Source organism: Cherax quadricarinatus, chromosome 82 (genome assembly GCF_038502225.1).
Source record: "Cherax quadricarinatus isolate ZL_2023a chromosome 82, ASM3850222v1, whole genome shotgun sequence".
Taxonomy (NCBI): Eukaryota; Metazoa; Arthropoda; class Malacostraca; order Decapoda; family Parastacidae; genus Cherax; species Cherax quadricarinatus.
This window is the reverse complement of record NC_091373.1, coordinates 12,840,422-12,858,490: the sequence shown is the minus strand read 5'-3', so window position 1 is coordinate 12,858,490 and position 18,069 is coordinate 12,840,422. Positions and strand designations below refer to the sequence as shown.

At 42.8% G+C, this 18,069-nt stretch overlaps 1 long non-coding RNA gene across 2 annotated transcripts in view; it reads left to right on the top strand.

The window, feature by feature from the left end:
* The window catches only part of LOC138855139 (uncharacterized), a 179,675-nt gene that overhangs the window by 100,996 nt on the left and 60,610 nt on the right, over window positions 1-18,069 (top strand). For both annotated transcript variants that reach the window (XR_011394298.1, XR_011394297.1), the window contains exon 2: window positions 6,299-6,697. This is a non-coding gene — a long non-coding RNA (uncharacterized lncRNA). The remainder of the gene's footprint in view (window positions 1-6,298; window positions 6,698-18,069) is intronic.

Here is an 18,069-nt window from a genome sequence, read left to right as displayed (position 1 = left end):
TTCTCGTCTGTTTTTATTCTCGTTAGTTTTACATAATCAACCAGGGATATACCTCAGTCGATCCCATCTGGAATGCCATTCACATAAACCATAAAAGTACTGGTCCTAATGCCGATCCTTGCGGAACCCCGCTAGTTACTTGAACCTGTCTGACGCCTCTTTGCTGACACACTTTACTTCCTCTAAGATAGTCTGTGAGCTACCAGAGTACGTTTCTTGTTCTTCCCACCTGAATCTTTAGTTTTTGGCCCAGCCGCTTGTGGGGTACAGTATCAGACGCCTTCTTATAGTCTAAAAGAAATGCAGTTTACCCAACCTTCTCCCACTCCCTTCGCCGCACATGTGTCACTTTGTTACAGAAGTTAGAAAGACCAGGTTTGCCCTCTCTAAACCCATGCTAGTTATTTTTAAAACCACATTTCACTCGTTTTACCACTCCCCCCTCCCTCCTAGGTTTCTCAGTTACCTTGCAAGGTATAAGTCAGAAATTGGCATGTAGTTTAACTCTTCCTCTGTTGTGTGTGTATGTCATTCAGTACTTGTCGGTGTCCCCGGTTTCTTAGTCTCGTTGGTACCGCCCCAGTTTCCACTGACAAGACCTTTTCAAATCGTTGTATCAACACTTCACAGAATTTATGGTTCGTGAGCTCTCCTCCTTTCTTCCTCCGTCGAACTACCTTTATCATCGTCTTCTGGTGTGGCTGTAGAGTAGTTGCTGCTCGGACTTGGCCTTGGCTGTTGTCGTTCTCAAATTGTCTCTCAGCCTCTCTCCTCACCCTAGCATATTAATTTCTGGCCAGTCTGCTTACGTCGCGCGCGCGCGTGTGTGTGTGTGTGTGTGTGTGTGTGTGTGTGTGTGTGTGTGTGTGTGTGTGTGTGTGCGTGCGTGCACGCAAATATATTACACACGTGCATTTTTCCTTCAGTGATACTGCAGACACAAATTTATATTTTTCCTAACTACTGACAAAAATCGCACAATTCCTTCATAACAGACAAACCCACAAATCCTTCAACATCACCACCACCACACACAAACCCACAAATTCTTCACCATCACACGCCCAAACCCACAAGTCCCATCACCTCACATCTCATAATACACCCATTTCTACATGACCCTCATCACTATAAACACGTAGCACCAACCCAAAAACGCCGGGAGGTCCACCTAACATATAAAAGCCAGAGTCAGAGCCAATACAAACATGCATTTTTCCCTGCCACAAAACATTTTAGAAGAGAATGGGATGCGTGATTTGTTTCCAATACTTTCCAAACCGAGCGAGAACGTTCTGCCTCCCCTCTGTTCTGCCAATCAAATCATCGTCCCCTCACCTCCTGCAAACTGTCATGCAAACTTCAGCCAAATTGTTCACATTTCAACCCTACAAGTAATAATCAGAGCTGTAACGACTCCATTAACCAGCCATCAACAGTTCCGACTGGGCCCCGCCAATCATCGCACGAGGGGATGGGAAGCCGTGTTCTGATTGGTGCAACAAGAATGAACTCATTCATTGGTCAATCAGTAGCCATGTAAAGGTTGCACCAATCACAGTGCTCAATAAAAGCTATATTCATTTAGTCTGTTTTTTTTATAGAATGCATTTTGTCTAGCCCCGGTGCATCCCTCACTTGCAAAACGACAATAACAGTCCTGTTGGCGTCTGTTGAACTGCCGTTGGCTGACACACAGGTAAAAATGACAACAGTTTAACTATGTGTGATCTAGCTGACAATATAACTATGTGGGAGACTTGTCCCTTACTCCTACTCCTCCTCCTCCTCCTCCTTCTCTCTCTCTCTCTCTCTCTCTCTCTCTCTCTCTCTCTCTCTCTCTCTCTCTCTCTCTCTCTCTCTCTCTCTCTCTCTCTCTCTCTCTCTCTCTCTCTCTCTCACCGTGGTGACTGGGAAGTATCTCCTGCTATCAGCAACAGCTTGATTGGTCAAGGTATCAACCAGTCTGGTATCGAATCACACAACGGGTGAGGTTTCGAATCCGTTTGCAGTCTTACTACGGTTTTGTGAGTCAGTCTGGTATCTCTGACCGGACGTTTCGCCTGTCTTAGCAGCCGTCTTCAGTCACCCTCTTAATTAAGCTACCATACTGATATATGCATGCTCTTAATATAAGGTATTAATCAAGTTCTGGCGTGGGGTTCAAGGGTGGGGTTCAAGGGTGGGGTTCAGGGTGGGGTTCAAGGGTGGTGTTGGGTTCAGTGTGGGGTTCTGGGGTGGGGTTCTAGGGTCTTGCTTTTCAGGGAATTAACAACAGATTGATTCAATTTCTTATTTTATCTCCCGCTCGTTCATTTGCATTCACTTTCTCATCATCTCTCACTTTCTCACTCATCATCTCTCACTTTCTCACTCATCATCTCTCACTTTCTCACTCATCATCTCTCACTTTCTCACTCATCATCTCTCACTTTCTCACTTGCACATTTTTACCCTCTAGAAATTTAACGAGAGAGAAATTTTCAATGGTTGAGCAACTCTTGACTTTATAGTTGAACCCTTCAATTGAACATTGTTCAATTGAAGGGTTCAACTACAATGTAGTTGAACCCTTCGGTTGAACCCCTTTACTTGAACCCCCTTCATTTGAACCCTTCGGTTGAACCCCCTTTAGTTGAACCCCTATAGTTGAACCCTTCAGTTCAACTTTATTTTAATAACGAACTTTTCAGTTGACTTAAGAAATCGTAATGACACGATTGCAAATAAACCATACCCCCGGCCGGGATTGAACCCGCGGTCATAGAGTCTCAAAACTCCAGCCCGTCGCGCTAACCACTAGACCAGCTAGCCACAATAAGATTCATCCAACTAGGTATATTTCTACACCATAGGAAGGTTAGCACAGGCACCTCTGTGACCACAAATGCAAGTTTTTACAGACGAATCTCCAGCTAGCGTGGCCGTGACGAACTCTAGCTCAAGTCCCTTCACTGCCGTCAACATGACTTAAGAAATCGTAATGACACGATTGCAAATAAACCATACCCCCGGCCGGGATTGAACCCGCGGTCATAGAGTCTCAAAACTCCAGCCCGTCGCGCTAACCACTAGACCAGCTAGCCACAATAAGATTCATCCAACTAGGTATATTTCTACACCATAGGAAGGTTAGCACAGGCACCTCTGTGACCACAAATGCAAGTTTTTACAGACGAATCTCCAGCTAGCGTGGCCGTGACGAACTCTAGCTCAAGTCCCTTCACTGCCGTCAACATGACTTAAGAAATCGTAATGACACGATTGCAAATAAACCATACCCCCGGCCGGGATTGAACCCGCGGTCATAGAGTCTCAAAACTCCAGCCCGTCGCGCTAACCACTAGACCAGCTAGCCACAATAAGATTCATCCAACTAGGTGTAGAAATATACCTAGTTGGATGAATCTTATTGTGGCTAGCTGGTCTAGTGGTTAGCGCGACGGGCTGGAGTTTTGAGACTCTATGACCGCGGGTTCAATCCCGGCCGGGGGTATGGTTTATTTGCAATCGTGTCATTACGATTTCTTAAGTCATGTTGACGGCAGTGAAGGGACTTGAGCTAGAGTTCGTCACGGCCACGCTAGCTGGAGATTCGTCTGTAAAAACTTGCATTTGTGGTCACAGAGGTGCCTGTGCTAACCTTCCTATGGTGTAGAAATATACCTAGTTGGATGAATCTTATTGTGGCTAGCTGGTCTAGTGGTTAGCGCGACGGGCTGGAGTTTTGAGACTCTATGACCGCGGGTTCAATCCCGGCCGGGGGTATGGTTTATTTGCAATCGTGTCATTACGATTTCTTAAGTCATGTTGACGGCAGTGAAGGGACTTGAGCTAGAGTTCGTCACGGCCACGCTAGCTGGAGATTCGTCTGTAAAAACTTGCATTTGTGGTCACAGAGGTGCCTGTGCTAACCTTCCTATGGTGTAGAAATATACCTAGTTGGATGAATCTTATTGTGGCTAGCTGGTCTAGTGGTTAGCGCGACGGGCTGGAGTTTTGAGACTCTATGACCGCGGGTTCAATCCCGGCCGGGGGTATGGTTTGGTGAACTTTTCACTTGTTCGACAGTAGGAGACGAATTATCAATAGGGAAGTGAATTATCAGTGACAGATTATCACCGAAAGATAAATTAACACTGAAATGAATTATCGGTGAGAATATCTTCAGTGGGAGATGAATTTTCAGTGGGAGGCGAATTATCTTCAGTTGGAGATTATTTTCAGTGGGGGACAGTATCTTCAGTGGGAGACAGTATCTTCAGTGGGAGACAGTATCTTCAGTGGGAGACAGTATCTTCAGTGGGAGACAGTATCTTCAGTGGGAGACAGTATCTTCAATGGGAGACATATTCAGTGGGACACGAATTATATTTGGGAAATATCATCAGTGTGAGGAATTACTTTCAGTGGGGGACGAAAAATCTTCAGTGGGAGACGAATTATCATCGCTCTTCGGCGGGGGGGGGGATTGTAGTGACGCTGATTAAGAGCTCTTGATCCAAGGAGTATGAGCTGCTTTTCGCTTGAAACCAAGGAAATGCAATATTACTGCCGGAATTATTAGCGAGGAGAATTATTACTGGGGGATTTATTAGTGAGAATTATCACAGGTGTGCATTATCACTGGTGGGATTTATCACAGGTGGATGTCACCGGGGGAATTATTACCGGTAGGAATTATTACTATGGGAATGATCACTGGGGGAATTACCAACGAGAACAATTATCACTGGTGGGAATTATCACTGGGTAAATTAACACTGGTGGAAATTATCGTTGGTGGGAATTATTACCCTAGGGGAATTATCACTGGGAGGAATTATCCCTGGGACAATTATCACAAGAAGGAATTATCACAGGTGCGTATTATTACTGGTGGGAATTATCACGGAGGAATTATCACAGGTGCGTATTACTGGTGGGAATTATCACTGGTGAGGGTTATCAATGGTGAGGATTATCACTGGTGGGAATTACCACTGATGGATATCACCGGTGGAATTATTACTGGTAGGAATTACTTATATGGGAATGATCGCTGGGGAAATTACCAGCTAGAACAATTATCACTGGGAGGAATTATCACTGGTGGGAATTATCACGGAGGAATTATCACTGATGGGAATTATCACTGGGGAAATTAACACTGGTGGAAATTATCATTGGTGGGAATTATTACTCTATGGGAATTATCACTGGGGGCAATTATCACTGGGGCAATTATCACTGGGAGGAATTATCACTGGGACAATTATCACGGAGGAATCATCACCAGGAGGAATTATCACAAGGGGAATTATCACTGTATACTGTAAAAGTTATATAGGCAATAATCTAGCAGTGATGCCAGTAACTGAGATAATTTAATCAGGATAGGTGGAGAAGGAGCGAGACAACCATACCCTGACACGAGAGTCATGCTGCCTCTCCTCCCCCAGGAGGAGGTAACACACACGAAGACGAAAAGAGGAAAGAGGAAGAGGAGGAAGATGAGAAAAAAATTTTTACCTGTCTTTCCTCTCTTTTCGTATTTTTAATTGAGATTATTGTGTATTATTTACTTCAATGTGAGTATTTATCTATATTATTTACCTGTGTGTATGTATTATCTATGTATATGAATTATATATGTGTATGAACTACCTGTGTGTATGAATTACCTATGTCTTCAGTAATTATTTCATTACATAATTATTAATTTCTCATGATTATACCACTTACAACTACTTCAGGCTGAGGGACTGATTACCTCAAATTCCTTACCTTCCACCTTTCTCTGCACTGGACTGATGAAGCCAGTATGTGGTGACACGCTTCCAGTATAAAGATGTTGCACAAGCGTCTCAATTATCAACTTTCTCCTACTTACATTATACATCGTTTATCGTCCCCGAATTCCATCATCCATCTGCCGCACCGTTTGTTTAACCTGACGAAGCCGTCTTGTAAAGATGAACAATAAGATTTTCTTGCTTATTTGACTTAGGATTTTTGTCATCCTCGGCAAACTTGTTAATATAACTTTTTATTCCTTCTAGCAAGTTACTTAAATTTAAAATATAGTTGGGACAAGTACAGATCCTTGTCTAACCCCACTTTATTGTTTACATTTGCCTCTCACGCTTTTTGTTTTATATTTTTGAGTTTTCAGGTAAGTTTTCCTGGTGGACTTTTACTGCACATCATTTTTTGGTGGACATTTTCTAAGATTTATGTAATGTGTGTGTCTACATAAGCCGATATGCTTATGGTTTTCTCATCCTAATTATTAATGTTATTTGTGTCTCTCTCCCAGCAGGTAACCCAACATTGTGCCAGGGGTCCTGCCCTACCTAGCACTCCAGCCCGGCACCAGGAGACCTGCCTCCACGTCCTGCCCTACCTAGCACTCCAGCCCGGCACCAGGAGACCTGCCTCCACGTCCTGCCCTACCTAGCACTCCAGCCCGGCACCAGGAGACCTGCCTCCACGTCCTCCCCAACCTAGCACTCCAGCCCGGCAGCAGGAGACCTGCCTCCACGTCCTCCCCAACCTAGCACTCCAGCCCGACACCAGGAGACCTGCCTCCACGTCCTCCCCTACCTAGCACTCCAGCCCGGCACCAGGAGACCTGCCTCCACGTCCTCCCCTACCTAGCACTCCAGCCCGGCTCATTTCCAGTTGTGTACTGATTACGCTAATCATCGAGCCGCAGGTGAGGTGTCTGATTACCTTGATTACCTATTTGTGATTACTTATTCGTAGTTACAGCAGCAGAGCAATGCTCGTGGTGTTCTGTGTTCATTATTAGGGTGTGACAACTCACAGGAAGTGTGTGTGTGTGTGTTGTGTGTGTTGTGTTGTGCTGTTTGTGTGTTGTGTGGCGTGTGCTTATGCTAATTTCGAAACTTTTTTAAATTAAAACTTCTCAGATCTCTTAACACGTGACTGAATTCAACATTTTGGGTGACACTGACGACTCTTATTATGCCACTGAAAAATTCCACCATTCAGTAGCACTAACTGAAGTAACACTGTCTTCAAGTCATGTAACTAACCAGAGGTCATCCTGTCATCGTCTCGTATAAGTATTAATTACTCTCTCTTCATTTAATGGAGCATTTCATGGCTGCTTTTTTATGAGTTTTCGACGTTTAGTTAGCATTGTCTTGATAAGGTCTTGATCCACCAGGAGGTCGGGTCTAGGACCGGCGGCGCCCAGTCACATCCCCCGTCCCCAACTATCTACTCCGGTAGCATTCTTCTGGTATCTTTCAAGGTCGTATTTGTGACTAATAGGTATAGTAATATGTGTACTGTTAGGTTGCTGCTACACACCTATGGCAAGACCAGTATGAGAGAGAAAGCGAGAGCCAGAGCGAGAGAGTGAAAGTGAATGAGAGAGAGTGTATGAGTGAGAGAAAGAGGGAAGTGTGCTTGGGCCATTGTTATGGAATATCTACTTCAATGGCCTTCATCATCTCATCCCAGAATCCCATGCATATGCAGACGACCGTACTCTGACATTTACTTATCTAAGAGAAGAAATGCCAGCTACACCAATCACCAGCTAAGAGCTATATCAGCTTGGGGAAACTGATGGAAAGTAACATTTGCACCTGAGAAAACACAAATGATGATGGTCTCTAGGCATCATGATGGTAATGCCGGAGCAGTAGTAAGAATGAATTGGAGAATGTTGGTACCTAGGGAAGAAGTTGATATCCTTGAGGAGAAATTTGACTTCAAACTGACCATGAAGAACCACGTTGTAAATCTTGCAAACAATGCAGCCAGAAAGCTTACAGCACTTCGAAGCATCTCGCATTTGCTCGATAGTAGGGGTTGCAAGATTCTATACTGTCAAGCGACTGCTTTACAGAGTAGAGAACAGAGCAAGACGCCTCATCTCTCGCCTGGACCCATCCTGGATAGGTCTGTCATTTCAGCAGAGCTTTCAACACAGGAGTTACGTGGGGGGGCCTTGCTGTTATGTACAAGGCCAACATCGTCAAAGTACCACACTTGGCTCCACTTCGAAGACAGCAAGAAACAAGCTTCCATACCACAAGACAGGCAGAAAGGGGCAACTTCACTCCGGCTTTACCCTTCTCCAGAGCATCACTTCATCTGAGATCATTTATCCCCAGGATGACTCGAGTCTGGAACACATTCGTACAGCATTATGATGTCAACGAGATAACGTCAGGTGATCAAATTAAAATGCTGACTCACAAATGGCTTCAACTTCCTCCTGTTCCCTACTTGTGTGTTTCATAATGAAAATGCTTTCAAATGAGCTGATGTAGGCAACAGCTCTTAGCTTGTCAATAAAGTTAGGAATCCTTAACCTAAGCTTCTCAAATCCTGTATAAAAAAAGGGGGGGGGTGAGAGAGAGAGAGAGAGGTCAGGTCACAACTCGTGTGTGTGTGTACAGTCACTCAGGTAGTTGTGGTTGCAGGGGTCGAGACTTTGCTCTTGATCCACCCGCTTCGCTGGTCGCTACTAGGTCCACTCCTTATTCCATGAGTTTTATCATACCTCTTCTTAAAGCTATGTATTGATCCTGCCTCAACTACGTCACTCTCCAAACTGTTCCACTTTGACAACTCTATGACTAAAGAAATACTTCCTAACATGCCTGTGACCCATCTGAGTCTTCAACTTTCAGTTGTAACCCCTTGTTACAGTGTCCCATCTCTGGAACATCCTGTCTCTGTCCACCTTGTCAATTCATCTCAGTATTTTATGTCGTTATCATAACATCCCTATCCCTCCTGTCCCCCAGTGTCGTCAGGTCGATTTCCATTAACCTCTTCTCATAGGACATACCCCTTAGATTCGGAACTAGTCTTGTTACAAACCTTTGCACTTTCTCTAATTTCTTGACGTGCTTGACCAGGTATGGGTTCCAAACTGGTGCTGCATACTCCAGTATAAGCCTGATGTACAGAGTCTTGGACAATTCCTTACTGAGGTATCGGAACGCTTTTCTTAGGTTTGCCAGGCGCCCATATGCTGCAGCAGTTATCTGGTTGATGAGTGCCTAAGGAAATGTGTTCGGTATTATACTCACCCCAAGATCCTTTTCCTTCAGTGAGGTTTGCAGTCTTTGGCAACCTGTCTACGGTCCTCTTTGACCTTGCCCCATCTTCATGACTTAGCACTGGGTGGGATTAAACTCCAGGATCCAGTTGCTGGACCAGGCTTGCAACTTTTCCAGATCCCTTTGTAGTTCTACCCGATCCTCGTCCGTTTGAATTATTCTCATGAGCTTCATATCATCTGCAAACAGGGACACTTCTGAATCTATCCCTTCCGTCATGTCATTCACATATACCAGAAACAGCACTGACCGTGTGTGTGTGTGTGTGCGTGCGTGCGTGCGTGAGTGTGTGTGTGTGTGTGTGTGTGTGTATGTATGTGTGTGTGTATGTGTGTGAGAGAGAGAATAAGAATGTGTGTACACACACACATTTGCATGTACATATTTGCAATACTTACACTCGTGTACATACGTGAACGCACTCAAGTGCATTGAAAATTGGGTTGGGTAAATGTTTTGTTAGTGGGATGGATTGTAAAGGACCTGCCTAGTATGGGCCAACAGGCCTGCTGCAGTGTTCCTCCTTTATGTTCTTAAGTATGTGTACACACACAAACCCATCTGTACACGCAAATACTCACACGTACACACACACACACACACACACACACACACACACACACACACACACACACACACACACACACACACACGTACGTACGTGCGCACGCACGTACACACGCAACAACTCTCTCCCTCATAGCCAAAAACGCAAAAAAGACTAAGTAATATAATTACAAATATAATAATAAATTATAGATGAGGTAACAAGGGCCTACACACCATGTATCATTATAGACATGTTTTCCCAGTGCCGAGTTATATTAATGTAATCCCTTAGACCTCTGGGAACACCACAAACAGACTACTTAATACCTTATCAATTCCTAATTACCTTATTATAAACTAATAAATGAATTATTAATGTGCTTCTGAACCAAAAGCTTTATAGCAGAGTAAAAATTAGGAATATATATATATATATATATATATATATATATATATATATATATATATATATATATATATATATATATATATATTAATATATATATATATAATATATATATTATATATATATATATATATATATATATATATATATATATATATATATAATATATATATTATATATATTTATATATATATATATATATATATATATATATGTATATATATATATATTATATAATATATTTATATATATATATATATATATATATATATATATATATTAATATATATATATTAATATATATATATATATATATATATATATATATATATATATATAATATATATATATATATTTTATATATATATATATAAGTACCACTCGTTCGTGGTTACAATACTATATATACTGCTTGTGGGGGCTAGAATGAAATTAGCTGAGGCGCCCACACCATCGTATATCTTCGGAACACGGTACAACACACAGCTCTGCTGGGTGCGTGATTCTTGTAGGATTGTACGGTCCAGTGGGTTAGAGCGTCGTGAATTTTCGTCAACCATGAGGCGGGCTAAAACAACACGGGTTCGATCCCCCGGGGGAGTTGAATGATAGCTCTAGGCCTTTAGTATTGCAATCAACACATCAGCTTGCAGTGTTGCACAAAGGAGGTTCAAGCAAATACAATCCTGTGATCTGTTTGCTCGGACTTTCTCCTTTTCTCTGCAACATTGCGAGGTTCTGATGTGTTGATTACAATGCGAAAGGCCAAGAGCTATCATTCAACTCACCCTCCGTGGTTGCTTTGCATTTTGTATCGCTTGTTCGCGATTTTTGCATTTATATATATATATATATATATATATATATATATATATATATATATATATATATATATATATATATATATATATATATATATATATATTGGTGGATGAATTTGGTAGGGTGTGCAAAAGAAGAAAATTAAAAGTGAATACAGGAAAGAGTAAGGTTATGAGGATAAAAATATTAGGTGATGAAAGATTGGATATCAGATTGGAGGGAGAGAGTATGGAGGAGGTGAATGTATTCAGATATTTGGGAGTGGACGTGTCAGCGGATGGGTCTATGAAGTATGAGGTGAATCATAGAATTGATGAGGGGAAAAGGGTGAGTGGTGCACTTAGGAGTCTGTGGAGACAAAGAACTTTGTCCTTGGAGGCAGAGGGGAATGTATGAGAGTATAGTTTTACCAACACTCTTATATGGGTGTGAAGCATGGGTGATGAATGTTGCAGCGAGGAGAAGGCTGGAGGCAGTGGAGATGTCATGTCTGAGGGCAATGTGTAGTGTGAATATAATGCAGAGAATTCGTAGTTTGGAAGTTAGGAGGTGCGGGATTACCAAAACTGTTGTCCAGAGGGCTGAGGAAGGGTTGTTGAGGTGGTTCGGACATGTAGAGAGAATGGAGCGAAACAGAATGACTTCAAGAGTGTATCAGTCTGTAGTGGAAGGAAGGCGGGGTAGGGGTCGGCCTAGGAAAGGTTGGAGGGAGGGGGTAAAGGAGGTTTTGTGTGCGAGAGGCTTGGACTTCCAGCAGGCGTGCGTGAGCGTGTTTGATAGTGAATGGCGACGAATGGTTTTTAATACTTGACGTGCTGTTGGAGTGTGAGCAAAGTAACATTTATGAAGGGGTTCAGGGAAACCGGCAGGCCGGACTTGAGTCCTGGAGATGGGAAGTACAGTGCCTGCACTCTGAAGGAGGGGTGTTAATGTTGCAGTTTAAAAACTGTATTGTAAGCACCCTTCTGGCAAGACAGTGATGGAGTGAATGATGGTGAAAGTTTTTTCTTTTTCGGGCCACCCTGCCTTGGTGGGAATCGGCCAGTGTGATAATAAATAATATATATATATATATATATATATATATATATATATATATATATATATATATATATATATATATATATATATATATATATGCACAAAACAACCACTGTGAAAGAATAGAGAAATTCCAAGCACTCTCGTGACTACTCACATTATCAAGGAACAATGTAGTCACGAGAGCGCTTGGAATTTCTCTATTCTTTCACAGTGGTTGTTTTGCATATTCTAAAATCACCTGTTTACTGTGATCTTATTGCATATATATATATATATATATATATATATATATATATATATATATATTAAAATATATATATATATATATTAAAATATATATATATATATATATATTTATATAAAGATATATATATATATATATATATATATAATAAATATATATATATATATATTATAATATATATATATATATATATATGTATATACACATATATAAATTTATTTGTGTGTAAATGTTCGTGCTTCTTAAACTCTAACACCACATCCAATCTTACTTATCATAATCACTTCTGTTGTATCTCATCTTCAGCGGCCAGCCTCCTGTTTGCATTTAACATTACCGTTTCCTGTTGTGAATCCTTTAAAGTTCGCTCCTTACTGTTTCCTGTTGTACCTAGATAAAACCTGCCTACTTCCTATTGTACAGATTTAAAAATACCGTTTCCTGTTTTCACTCCTAAGTAAATGCACCCTCTTTACCGTTATTCGTCACTCGAGCCTAACAGAAGATCGCTATCGTTTATACAACTCCACATTCCTGTATATGGGTGACCCTCCACAATACAATCAGGATTTAAACTGATCACCAGTAATTTTCAGGGTTGTATAGACGAGACTCCTTTTTTTTTTTTTTTTTTTTTTTTTTTGTCGGAGGGAATGTTGTGAAGAGCAGTGGTGCTAATTGTCGACCAGGGTGAGCCAATCAAATTTCCCGTACAAGTTTAGGATGATTTTAGTTGGTATTAATCTGTTGATATTGTGAGGGGAAAGGAACTAAGTGAGTAAGTTGTGTGCCTGTGTTGGTGGTGGTGCTGACTAACTTTGATTCAGTGTTCGCAAGTCTCTCTCTCTCTTTCTCTCTTCTCTTTCTCTCTCTCACACACACAACCAGGAGCTATGAATCGACTCCTGCAACCACATATATGTGAATACACACATCCAGCCAGATGTACTACTACTATTACAACTATAACTACCACTACTACTACTACATTTGCTACATCCCCCCCCACACACACGCACGCGCGCACATGCACACACACGCACACACAGTAGTAGCGAGACCAGTGAAGAGGCGGTGCCAGGAGCTATGAATCGACCTCTGCAACCACAAATAGGTGAGTACATCCCCCCACACACACAAAGGCGTTGGGACCGGACTTCATCTCTCCCTGGGTCCTTAGAGAGGGAGCAGAGACGCTGTGTGGTCCACTAGCCACAATTTTCAACTCATCCCTCGAAACTGGGCAACTACCTGAGGTATGGAAGACTGCAAATGTAGTCCCCATTTTTAAGAAAGGAGACAGAAACGAGGCACTCTCTATTGACCAGTGTCACTGACGTGAATAGTATGCAAAGTCATGGAGAAGATTATCAGGAGGAGAGTGGTGGAACACCTGGAACAGAACAAGATTATAAACGACAACCAACACGGATTCATGGAAGGCAAATCCTGTGTCACAGAGACATGGGTTGATTGCATTTTCTTGGACTACAAGAAGGCTTTCGCCACAGTTCCTCACAAGAGATTAGTGCAGAAGCTAGAGGATCAGGCACGTATGGCAGGAAGGGCACTGCAATGGATCAGAGAATACCTGACAGGGAGGAAACAGCGAGTCATGGTACGTGATGTATCACAGTGGGCGCCTGTGACGAACGGTGTCTCGCAGGGGTCAGTCTTAGGACCTGTGCTATTTTTGGTATATGTAAATGACATGATGGAAGGGATAGACTCAGAAGTGTCCCTGTTCGTAGATGTGAAGTTAACGAGGAGAATTAAATCGGATGAAGATCACACAGGACTACAAAGAGACCTGGACAGGCTGGACACGTGGTCCAGCAACTGGCTCCTCAAATTTAACCCCGCCAAATGCAAAGTCATGAAGATCTGGGAAGGGCAAACAAGACTGCAGACAGAGTATGGGCTAGGTGGCCAAAGATTGCAAACCTCACTCAAGGAGAAAGATCTTGTGGCGAGTATAATACCGAGCACGTCTCCGGAAGCACACATCAACCAGATAACTGCTGCAGCATATGGGCGCCTGGCAAACCTGAGAATAGCGTTCCGATACCTCACTAAGGAATCGTTCAAAAGACTGTACACCTTGTACGTCAGGCCCATACTGGAGTATGCAGCACCAGTTTGGAACCCACACCTGGTCAAACACGTCAAGAGATTAGAGAAAGTGCAAAGGTTTGCAACAAGGTTAGTTCCAGAGCTAAGGGGATTGTCCAACGAAGAAAGGTTACGGGAAATGGGTCTGACGACACTGAAGGACAGGAGGGTCAGGGGAAACATGATAACGACATACAAAATACTGCGAGGAATAGATAAGATGGACAGAGATAGGATGTTCCAGAGATGGGACACAGAAACAAGGGGTCACAGTTGGAAGTTGAAGACCCAGATGAGTCAAAGGGATGTTAGGAAGCATTTCTTCAGTCAGAGAGTTGTTAGGAAGTGCAATCGTCTGGCAAGCGATGTAGTGGAGGCAGGAACCATACATAGTTTTAAGACAAGGTATGATAAAGTTCATGGAGCAGGGAGAGAGAGGACCTAGTAGCGATCAGAGAAGGAGCGGGGGCAAGGAGCTGAGTCGCGACCCCTGCAACCACAAATAGGTGAGTACACACCTTCCACAGATTTACTCAGTATATCTGCCGATTTCTTCCCCACATCTAACCACGAATTTGTTCCATAAAAGTCATCTGTTGACACATTCACCCCCAAGTATCGACATAAATTCACGTCATTCTCCTCCCTTCCAATCTGACCTTCATCTCTCCATAATCTACTCTCTACTAACTCGCATCAACCTGTTTATTTAGACACGCTTCCAAACTCCTCCATTCACTGCAACTTCTCTTTTGCATCTCCCGGAAGCACTATGGCATTAACAGACAACAATTGTAGCAAATTTATTTTTGGTCCATGTTCCTTAATTCTTAAGCATTCACTGGCTTAATTACATTAAGAAAAACTAGGCCAACATTATTACACTTGATAAATAAGACGTATGCAGTAGTTAGGTATCTTTATGCTGAAACGTTTCACCTACACAGTAGGCTTCTTCAGTAGGGTTAGCAGAAGCAGTGGAGATGTGAAGACGATGTCATCAGTCCATCACCCTTGAAGACGTAGGTTTGAGGTGGTCAGTCTCTCAGCCTGGAGGGACTGAACCCCTCAAAACTACTGTGGAATAAAACGACTATGGAACGAAACTCTTCTCCAGGCTGAGGGACTGACCACCTAAAAACTACGTCTTCGAGGGTGATGGATTGATTACATCGTCTCCACCTCTCTGCTGCTTCTGCTAACTCTTCTCTATGATGAATGGTTTGAAAAACCGACAAGTTGAAGATTGAGACACTTATGCAGCATATGGGAATCTTTATTCAGGAAACGTTTCGCCACACAGTGGCTTCATCAGTCCAGTACAAAGAGGAAGGCGTAAGGAGAGGAGTATGAGGTAATCAGTCCCTCAGCCTTGAGTCGATGTGTTCAGTCCATCAATCTTACGCCTTCCTCTTTGTGAAAGTTAAGACACATGTGCAACATCTGGATATCTTTATTGTAGACGTTTCGCCATCCAGTGGCTTTATCAATACAGATTCTAGGACATAATAGGAAGACAGTAGAACTATATACAAAAGATGAGGTAATCAGTCCCTCGGCCTTGGAGTTAGTGTTCACAGCATCGTGGTGGAGGAGAATCTGGAGCAAAGACAAGAAGACTGGCGGTTTATATAGGCGTCAGTGGATAGGGACGGGCAGCAGACGAGGGCAAAGTCACTGGTAGGCGGGATTCCCCAGTGGAAGTAGGTCCTTCCCAAAGAGATGGGTTAGTTGTAGCAGCCGTGAAGGTCTTGTAGATGTCCTCTGAACCAAGATTCCATGATGCTGTGAACACTAACACCAAGGCCGAGGGACTGATTCATCCCTGTCTTCCTATTATGTCCTAGAATCTGTATTGATAAAGCCACTGGATGGCGAAACGTCTACTACAATAAAGATATCCAGATGTTGCACGTGTGTCTTAACTTTCATATTGTCGGTATTTTATACCTTTCTTGCACAAATACCGACAAGTTGGTTTAGAAAGACACGTAAGCAAACACTATAACATATTTATTAGAAAACGTTTCGGTCCTGGGACCTTCATCACTTCTAATATACAGAGGTAGAAAGACATTATACATAGGCGGAGAGTGAGGTGTGACGCACGTGACCTGAGGAATGTCACAAGAACATAAGAATGGAGGAACACTGTAGAAGGCCTACTGGCCCATGCGAGGCAAGTCCTTATCAAAACAACCTCTGCCTATGATGAGGACGGGTAGACGATGAAATCATGTGACTCCTGTGTTGTTGGGTTGGTGCAGTTCATAGTACTCCCGTGTGGCGATGTTGCCACGAATACTCGCAGGGCACTTGCTATGAGTAACATCAACGTTTCCACCATAAACACATCATCTATCAAAGACCTCACTACGAAACGCAGCCCCACACCTCTAACTTCTACAGCAGGCGTCTACACTATCCCCTGTGGGTTCTGTCCCAAGAAATATGTAGGCGAGACCGGCAGAGATCTTGCAGTCCGCCTGAATGAGCATCGAAATGCCTCTAACAGAGACGATGTAAGGTAAGCATGTGTCCTCCACAGAGACTCCACGGGGCATTTGATGAACTGGAATGAGGCACAACTCGTTCTCACTGAACCAGACCCCAGACGCCGACGGTGCCTAGATGCCTCACTAATCGCCGTCACCGACACTATAGAACGCAACACTGGAAACTACAAAATTTCAAAAACATTGGCATACATGATACTTAAGCAGCACCAACCCAACAACACAGGAGTCACATGATTTCATCGTCTACCCGTCCTCATCATAGGCAGAGGTTGTTTTGATAAGGACCTGCCTCGCATGGGCCAGTAGGCCTTCTACAGTGTTCCTCCATTCTTATGTTCTTATGACATTCCTCAGGTCACGTGCGTCACACCTCACTCTCCGCCTATATATAATGTCTTTCTACCTCTGTATGTTAGAAGTGATCAAGGTCCCAGGACCGAAACGTTTTCTAATAAATATGTTATAGTGTTTGCTTACGTGTCTTTCTAAACCATATTCAACAATAACATATGGAAGGAGCACTGCAGCACGCCTACTGGTCCAAGCTGGTGAGGTCTAACTCGCACCCACTCATACCGACAAGTTGATAAACTAGATAAGCGTACAACGTCTGAGTATTCATATTAATCGACGTTGCGCCATTCAGTGGCTTTATCGGTATAATACATGGACATACGTACTTGTAAATGGAAAACTGTAGAAGAGGAAGCAATTAATCAGTCTAGGAACAGGTGTTCTGTCATTTAGTTTAGGCTCATCAAGGCCAAGACACTTAACACCTTTTAGGCTGAGGGACTGATTACCTCCTTTATAACAGTCTTGTACAAATAATTCTGCAAGATTGAGGGTCGGTTGGCAGTCTTGTTTTCCTGGCTGTGTAGGATCATTTTAGAGAGAGTTTTCGAAATACTAAACCACCACGAGTTTTGCGTAATAGTATTTGAAATTGAGGCTTCCAGGCACCGAAGTCCAGGTAAATCACCGATGAGTGATTCAGCTTCCTCCCACCTCATGATGTGATGCAGTGTGCTACGATATTGGACACAGGCGTTGGTCTCATCATGGCTGGAGACATGTTTGTACTAACACGATGGTGCATAGTCCGTCCTTTTCACGTCTCCCACAAGGCATCCAGTACACACCAGCACTGCTTTCTGTGGTGTTACCTGGTTTCGATTTAACCAGGTCCACGAGATTGGAAAATGGTGTATTAAGTTTTCGATTATATTCTTAAATACGCGTATTTGTGTAAATATATCACTGTGCGTGTACATATGGAACATG